This window comes from Diabrotica undecimpunctata, chromosome 8 (assembly GCF_040954645.1).
Source record: "Diabrotica undecimpunctata isolate CICGRU chromosome 8, icDiaUnde3, whole genome shotgun sequence".
Classification (NCBI taxonomy): domain Eukaryota; kingdom Metazoa; phylum Arthropoda; class Insecta; order Coleoptera; family Chrysomelidae; genus Diabrotica; species Diabrotica undecimpunctata.
The window spans coordinates 81,772,367-81,781,646 of NC_092810.1; the positions used below are offsets into that span (position 1 = coordinate 81,772,367).

General features: G+C 37.5%; 1 long non-coding RNA gene across 1 annotated transcript; it reads left to right on the forward strand.

Moving 5' to 3' along the window:
• Positions 1 to 5,186: 5,186 nt before the first annotated feature.
• Positions 5,187 to 6,764, forward strand: LOC140448464 (uncharacterized). Its single transcript, XR_011951718.1, has 2 exons — positions 5,187 to 5,543; positions 5,853 to 6,764. It is a non-coding gene; the product is annotated as an uncharacterized lncRNA (long non-coding RNA).
• Positions 6,765 to 9,280: the final 2,516 nt, after the last annotated feature.

Genomic DNA, 9,280 nt, shown 5'->3' on the forward strand with positions numbered 1-9,280 from the left:
GGATCTTTACCAGGTTTTTGAATGAGTATAATCTGTGCCACTTTCCATTGCAGAGGGAAGTAATGCAGACTAAGCATAGCATTGAAGATCATAGTGATTATTCTGTAACAGTCATTGGTTAGTTCCTGGAGGATCTTACCCGTTATGAGGTCGAATCCCGGAGCCTTATTGGGTTGTATCTCATTCTTTATTATCTGTTTTACTTCTTTAATATTAAACTTGGTGATTAAGGCTTTCCTTGAGGCTGGAGCCTCAAGGAAAGAATTAAATGGTTCTTCTTGTTCTAATGGCACTACTCTGTTAAATGGACTAAATACTGTAGAAAGATGTTCAGCGAATGTCTCAGATTTTTCTGTGTCTGTTCTTGCCCATTTACCTTTGACATTTTTTAGAGGAGGTATGGTGTCTTGTGGACCTTTTACCTTTCTCGTCGCCTTCCATAGAGAATAATTGGTGTCTTTGGACGGAGTCAAATTTTCTAAGTAAGTTTGGATGTTTTTCTCTTTTTTTAATAGATTTTTAAGTCTTCTGGTAATTCTGTTTAAATTTTGCTTGTCAATAGAAGCGTGTGTGTTTTGCCACTTTTTCCTAAGTTTTCTTTTCTCATCGATCAGGTTTTTGCACTTTGCGAACAGTTTATGCTTTCCTTCCATGTTGTATGTTCAGGAGTAGAAATCCAACCTGCCTTTTGTATGGAGGTAGTAAGTTGTTGTACCGCATTTTCAATTTGTAATTCTGTTTTAAGTGGCAAGTTCGTTGGTATTTGTTCTGCTAGTGCGCTTCGGAATATTTTCCAATTTGTTTGATTATTGGTTAGGACTGGAGGCTTATTTCTGAGTATGATTTTGGAGTCTAGGTCAATTAGAATGGGAGAATGATCTGAAGAGAGGTCCCAGCATGATTCTATTGCTAAATAGTTAGGTGAGATACCTTTAATCACACAGAAGTCTAAGAGATCTGGTGTTTTATTTGGATCTGTAGGCCAATAAGTTGGTTCTCCTGTAGATATGTGTTGTAGGTTGTTTCCTGTTATTGACTTCAGCAGTTGTCTACCCCTTGTTGTAATTACCCTAGAGCCCCAGTGATGATGTTTACAGTTAAAGTCTCCTCCTGCTATGAATTTGTGTCCAAGAGAACTGAAATAGGTGCTAAAGTTGTTTTCGTTGATTGGTTGACCCGGAGGACAGTAGACCGCAGATAAGGTAAGGTTGCCTAACCAGTCTTCGATGACAATGCTAGTTGATTGCAGGTACTTTTCACTGAACTTATTTAACTCATGGTGTTTTATATTAGATTTGATAATGATAGCTGTGCCACCGTGTGCCTTGTCATTTGGATGTTTTGTGTAGTGGACAATGTATTTTGGAATTTTGATATAGTTTTTGTCTGTTAGATGAGCTTCTGATACAAGCATAACATCAATCTTCTTCTCGTCGAGGAAAATTTTTATTTCTTGGATGTGGTTCGTTAGGCCATTTGAGTTCCAGACGGCTATTTTAAGTCTGTGTTGCATTAGTGCATTTTGGAAATCATAGTCATAAGAAGATTAAGCATAGTGTCCATTCTCTCTACTAGTTTTGTCATCAGGTTTTCAAGGTTGGCAATTTTCGTTGAATGGTTTGAGCCGACATTAGTTTGTTGATTTGTGATTTCATCCGCTTGACTATTTCCTGAAGTTTTTTGAGCGTAAGAAACACCAGGGGTTACTCTTTGACTATTGGTTTCATATGTGTCTGTTCTGTCATTCTGTGGGTCTCTTGATTCTTTCTGAGTTGGGGGAATTTTTCTTTTTGTATTTGTTTGTATACGCTGCAGCCCTTATAGTTGGCCGGATGGTTTCCCATACAAAGTACACATTTTACGTTATTGTTGCGTTCTTTTCGTGGACAGTGTAAAGTAAGATGATTACTTGCACACTTTACGCATCTTGGAGGCATATGGCAGAATTTTTGTGTGTGACCGTAGCGTTGGCATTTGGTACATTGGGGAACCTGACGTTTGGGATATGGTGGTTCGAAGGACACAATCATGTTCTGGAGTGCTCTCACATCATATATGTCTTTATTATTTGGCTTAGTTTTTAATTCTATATAAAAGAGCGGAAGCGCTATTTTGGATCCATTCTTATATATATTAGCTATGTTGGTTACTTCGTGTCCCATTAATCCTAGCTCATGTACTAAAGCGTCTTTATCTGCTGTCTGATGCATATTACGAAGCACAACTCGGAATGTTCTTTCTTCCTTTGTTTGGTAGGTGTAATAATGTGTTTTTTTCTCATTGAGTGCTTTGGTTATGTTTCGGTAATATTCAGAAGTTGAGGGCTGGATCTTTACTTGGTTGTTATAGAGACATTTGATGGAATATCCCAGAGGGGATATTGTTTCTAACAATTGTCGAAGAGGTTGTATATCACCTACATCTGAAACAAATATGGGTGGGGATTGAATACTTTCTTTAACTGCATCAGTTCTGGTTTGGTTGGTCTCATCAGGTACTTCATCTAAGCTAGCAAATCTATTTGACGTTGGTGTGGGTGCTTTGAGCCAGTAATTGCTCATTATTGTTTGTTTTAGTTGTTTATCACCTCCAGGGCTGTCATTTCTTGCTCGTTTGTGGGCTTGAACAGTTTTCCATTCTTGATCTTGGTTTTCTTGGCTCAGTCTATTATACGTAATTTTTTTACTTATGGATCCGTGTTCACTCCAAGAGGAGTTCGTAGACGAAGGGAGGTAAATCCAGATTTGGAACTAAGGGACACTTTGATTTGTGCAAGTATTGAGCAAAATCCTACCCAATCAACATCTCGTCTCGGAGAACAATATGGAATTTCAAGATTTAGAGTAGGTACAATTTTGAAAAGACATGGATACCGTCCCTATAAACTTCATAAATCCAACGAACAATTCCCTGGGGATCAATATAGACGTTTAGAATTTTGTCAAACTGCAATGGAAATGTTACATCAAGATGAACATTTTTTAGAGAACGTTTTCTTCGTTCCATTTTTTGCTAAGCTGTTTCTTCCGTAAGTCAAGAAACACTTAGCAATATTTTCACATCTTTTCTATATTTGATTTTTCTTATTTTCTATTATAAGTCGTTTCTTCCGTAAGCCAAGAAACACTTATAAATATTTGTGCATTTATTTTACTATATTTGATTCTCTTGTTTATTTTCTGCAGAACAACTTAGTTGTTTCTTCCGTAAGTCAAGAAACACTTAGACATATTTCTATAATCTGTTTCATTTTTGCATTTCTCGTTTTATATTTTGAGTATTTTATTTTTCCACTTTAAGTCGTTTCTTCCGTAAGACAAGAAATACTTAGAAATATTTCCATATTTTACTCTCACATTTACATATTATATTTATCTATATTTCTGTCCTAAGTTGTTTCTTCCGTAAGTCAAGAAACACTTAGAAACATTTTTCTTTGCATTATATTAATTTATTTGTTTACTAAGTTATTCCTTCCGTAAGTCAAGGAATACTTAGATTATTTTTACCTATCTGTTTTCCATTTTTACTCTGTTACTTTGTAACTGTTCCTTGGAACCGTTACCTATAACAGATATTTGTCACTGGAACTGTTATTTATAACAGCGGTGGTATTTAACCTTTCTACCAGCGACAAACCAAAGATGGTGAATACCCGATCCAATTCCGGGGATAGGAAGAAGCCCGAAGAGCCGGCGATGGGTCCTACAGGCCCAAATGCCCCCTCTCGGCAACATGGCGCCCAACAAAAATCCGAACCCACGACCTCAGGACCGTCTTCAAGCCAGCCTTCAACCGCTGACTTCATAGCTGCACTTATACAAGCGATGACGGCCCTTTCAACTACCCAAGGCACGACACCACAGATGCCCCAACACACACCTGAGCCACCGAAGCCCAGGATCACTTACATGAAACCACCCCAATTCTCAGGCCGAGACATCGAGAATCCACTCAACTTCCTGAACAAAGCAGAGAACTTCCTCACCAAATACGATGTCGACGAGGACCAATGGATTGACTACCTAATAGACAATTCTCTCCACGGTAATGCGAAGAAATGGGCCCAGAAATTCTCACATACAGACCTGCCATACGACACGTTCCGAGACCGCCTCCAAAGAAGTACAACGATCCCGCTTTACTTTCAGCCCTCACATCGAAACTCCACGGCGAACACCAACGGAAGGACGAACCAACGGAAGACTTCATCAATGGGAAAGCTGTCCTGTTCAGACGTCTCGCCCCGTACACCCCTGAAGACCAGAGATGCATCACAATTGTGAATCAACTGCGACCAGATATCTCGATCTGCCTACGGCTGAACATCCCGAAGACAGAAGAAGACCTCCTAACGATCGCCCAGGGAATGGAAGCAGACACCCGCCGGAATACCGCTCTGAACAAACCCCAGCAACAACCTCAACAGCAAACACAGCAACAGTCGCGACAGCAGCGGCAATCGTACCGTCCCCACCGGAACAACAACTCCCCACGTCATCCGGAAGCCGTTGAAGAGTGGAGAAACCCCAACAATAAACAGTCCAGGATGCCATCAAGGAACCAGCCTCCACCCCCACTGCCTCAGAATCAGGGAAACGCCAACAGGGGCACCAACTAAACCCTGTTGTGAAGATGGTGCCCCAACTGAACCCAATTCAGATGCGACCCTCGACAGCAGGCCTCCCACAACTCCACGGAAGGATCAACCAGCACCGCGTGAAGATTTTGGTCGACACCGGAGCATCTGGGAATTTCATCCACCAGAGGCTGATCCAGAGACGGAACCTGCAACGAGGACCAGGATTGGTTCAGCTGGCGTGCACGGACAGCACGTCCCGTACCCTTGGGACTGCTGAAGTCAATATCACTATCGACAACATCGAATCAACTGTCAACTGCGTTGTAATGGAGACCTTGAACCACGACGTTGTGTTAGGGATGCCTTGGTTAGAACAGGAAGAGGCCAATGTAGACATACCCCGTAAATGTCTACACGTCGATACCACCTGCAGAACCACCATCTACTGGAAGAACCCAGCTAGACAGCAACCCAAAACCCAACAGTTGGAACCCCATCAAGCTCCAGCCTTCGCCTTCCAACACGACTGATACGAGAGTACGATGACGTATTCGACGACCGTTTGCGCCAGCCGACCACCAAAGCCACCGAGATGGTCTGTAACGATACGATCGTTAATAATCTAAAATTTTGAACGTTAGCAAACCGAATCCCTACATTAACTACTAATCTGCCGCCGTTGGAGTATGCAACCCACAATACGATCTCATATTTCATTATTATGATTATCGATATCGATGATAAGATAATCGATTCCCTCGTCAAAAGGGAAAAAGAATAATGTAATGGCCATTTTGTAACAGAACTTGAAGGAGATGAGTTGTTGAGTTTGCGGCAGGCAGTACATTGTTTTTTTGGGGGAAAGGTGAAGAATATTTTATTGTTGTTTAAGACGTATTTAGTTTTGTGCATTAAGAAGTTACGTTGATTTATGGAAAATAAAACTCCCAAATAAGTTCTGGTAAGTTATCACACATCTTCCATTTAAATTTGCCAGTTCCCAATCATCTAAATCTTCTCAGCTTACTACAAATATCCAAATATCATTCCTATTTTTTATATATATATATATATATATATATATATATATATATATATATATATATATATATATATAGATACAAATTATAATATATTCCAGTGCAGTAACGCTATATTTTTGAGCCAAGGTCACCTAATGGCAAATATATTCTAGTTTTTGTTACTAGAACAAAAACTATAGATATTAAATACAAGAACACAGAATAAAAAAAGTTTTCTTTTCTTATAGCCTGCCGGCTCCAACTTCCAAGTTTGGAATTTCATTTTATTTGGAAAGAAGTTTTAATTTGGGGAAGAATCACATTTTATTTGGGACAGAAGATTTTTTTTGATTTTGGGAAGAAGTATATTTTTATTTATGAAAAGGAGATTATTTGATTTGGGAGAAAGAACTACAACACTTGGTTGGTCTGCCAGTCCTCCAAGGCTGATACACGGAGCATAGGCTGATCCATCTTAGAGCCATCCACTACCTGAACACTGGACAGCAGATTAAGTAACTCCCTTTCCAACAAAAGAGTTACTAAGCACCATTATATTTTATTAACTTTATAATTTAAATTTCAATTTTTTTATAATATATACTTGGATACTTAGGCCTTCAGTCTAAGTGGGTTACAAACAGGTTTGTGCACAATCCCTGGGTAGTACCCTCAACTTGTTGAATCTTTTTACTTGTTTAAATTGTCATTCTCTATTTACTTTGTATTTATTTCGTTATTAATATTTTACATAACCCTTATGATAAGTGGTCAGGATACATTATCCCATTTTATGATTACTAGTACGTACCTTTATTTTGTTAAATTGATGTATGTATTGTTCTAATGTCTTAACTGACTATTCTCATATTTTAAACTGCCCTTTGTAACTTATATAAGTACTTAATTGTTTTATAATATTTTAATTATTATTTGCTCCAAGTGAGTTATCCAACCAATAATCCCAGACCATTTTACCTCATTGCCAGAGGACAGTGTAAATCAATTGTTGTATATAATTATTATATTTTGGGTCATTTTTTTTTAGGTAACTGTTTTTTTTTGTAAATATATTTTGGGGATATATTTTAATAATTGGTTAGGGTATATAAGTATAGGGTTGGGATAGTACATAAGATTTGAATATAGTGTATAAAGCATTTCTGATTTTTATTTGTTTCCTATCATTTATTTTTCAGTTAGTATATAATTACATATATCCCAAATTGGAGTGATATTCAAAATTCACCCTGGCGCCCATCTCAAGATCATCTTAGGATTGATCTAACTATCTTAGGTTACTACAGGCAAGCAAACGTGCCAACCTCCTCTCTGAGCACTACTCTCATTCTTTTGAGCTAAGCCTATTCTATTGTAGTACTTCAAGTAAATTTTATATTTTCTTTTGTATTGGTTACATTCCCTGTTATTTAATCTTACTAAAATAATAATTGATTAATTTTAAATTTTATTTAACCATAAATCTTACTTAATTTCTAATATTGGCTTCACCATCTCAGGCTTTTCCTTTTAATGTGCCACAATTAGCTTTATCCTTTTTTTTTATCGGTAACAATTGGCTTGACCCAACGTGGTGCCTTAGTAGTAACATAAGTTATATTTTAGTGTTATTATATTTAAATATTTAGATATATTTGGTAACTGTGGCTATATACACTTATATTAGATAATCTTGTACTCAGTTAATATACCATCATACATATCGTTTAGTTTGTTAAGATACATTGGGGCAGTACAGTACAGTCAATTTGATAAATTTTAGTATATTTTAATAATTGTGGTCTGATCTTATTTAAACAATATTTGAGTATATTTTCTTAACTTAATATTTTGATATAGTTGTAATTACTTTAATTATTTGAATATTCGTTATATTGAATTAATATTTTTTTCATAATATTAATACAAATTTACATTACTATAATTCGACTTGTTTGGTAAATACTGTGGTCTTGTATTTTGGTGTAGAGGTTCAATATTTGATATATTTTCATAATGTCTTCATTTAAAGTAGAACATTTATTAGTTAGTGAGTTGGATTATGATGATTATAATCAAAATTAGGGGTATTAATATTGAGGATTTACCTAATGTTGATACAAAGCGCAAGGTCTTGCGTGGAGCCTTGAAACAGGAGGAGGGCAATAGGAGTTTTACTCAAATTTCTGCTGGATCGATTCCATTTGAAGAACAACAGCAAGGAATATCCGTGACTCTCGATGACTTAGCTCAGAAAATAGGCGAATTTAGAGGAACTGTGCATGACAGTCAGTATGGTCGACTAACTTCTCGCTTAGCACACATTTCAGGTCGTGTCCACTTGCTGAGTTGCATTGATGAGGATCAACACTCCTTCAAAAGGTCTGTCTCGGTTAGGATACTTACTTTGGAGGGTGAACTCGACTCTAGAGTTAACCCTATTGCTTCTTCCACTCCTAATGCTCCAATTAACATAGTCCCTAGTTTTTCATATTCCAAACCAGTTCAAGTGCATAAATGGGGTATTACATTTTCTGGTCAAACTCAACATATCGATGTTATTTCATTTTTAGAGCGTGTTGAATGTCTAAGGATATCTAGAGGTGTTTCAGAGGATGATCTTTTCGCTGCTTCAGCTGAACTGTTCACAGATTCTGCATTTACGTGGTTTATAATAATAGGGGTCGTTTGTCTTGTTGGTCTGATTTAGTGCAGAAGTTGAAGTCTGATTTTCTCCCCTATTCATTCCAGGATGATCTACTGGATGAGATCAAATCCCGTAAACAGAAACCTGGTGAATCAGTCACGATGTTTATAAATAATATTTTGGGTATGTGTAGTAAGTTAGATACTCCCTTATCTGACTCTGCAAAAATCAAAATCATTTTAAAAGGTTTGTTACCTTTCTATCATGCTCAGTTAGCCGTGGTGGATATCCACAACATTGAAGATTTGACTGACAAATGTAAGAGAATTGAAGAAACTCTGTCTTGGTCTTCACATCCTCCGACCTCATCTCGACCTACTTCAGGTCCTTCGTCCACTCCGTATCAATTTTCAAATCGATCATGGCATCAGAAATCTAGGGAGCGTAACATGTCGGTTTTAAATTCCAATTTATCATGTTGGAATTGCCATGAAGCTGGACACACATTTTATGAGTGTGGAAAACCAAGGACACATATATTTTGTCATGGTTGTGGAAGAGATAACACTCTCAAGAGGAATTGCCATAAGTGTTCGGGAAACGAGCAGACCGAGGCTCGTACCCTGAGCGTTCCTCCGTCTACAATCCCATCAGGGAGCACAACCACCGTCGTGGAAGGAAATGTAGGTCAAGCAGGGTCCAGCAATTCAAGGTCAGGTCCCCTATCAGAGAAATCATCAACAAAGCACAAACGCCACAACAAGTCGAATCAAGGGAAAAAGTAACTTGGAAACCCAAAGCACTCCATTCTGACGTTGTTCTCAATTCTAGAGTATCTTCTCCTTTATTAAATGTTAGGTGTAATTATGTTAATAATATGGACCAGGAAACAGTTCTGTCATCTGTACCAAGTTTTGATGTTAAAAATGATAATGATAGTTCTATATTAGTACCTTATAATGACTATTCTATACCTAGAGCCTCTGGCTTAGATATAAATTCTTTATTAGTTAAGAAATGTAACGATAA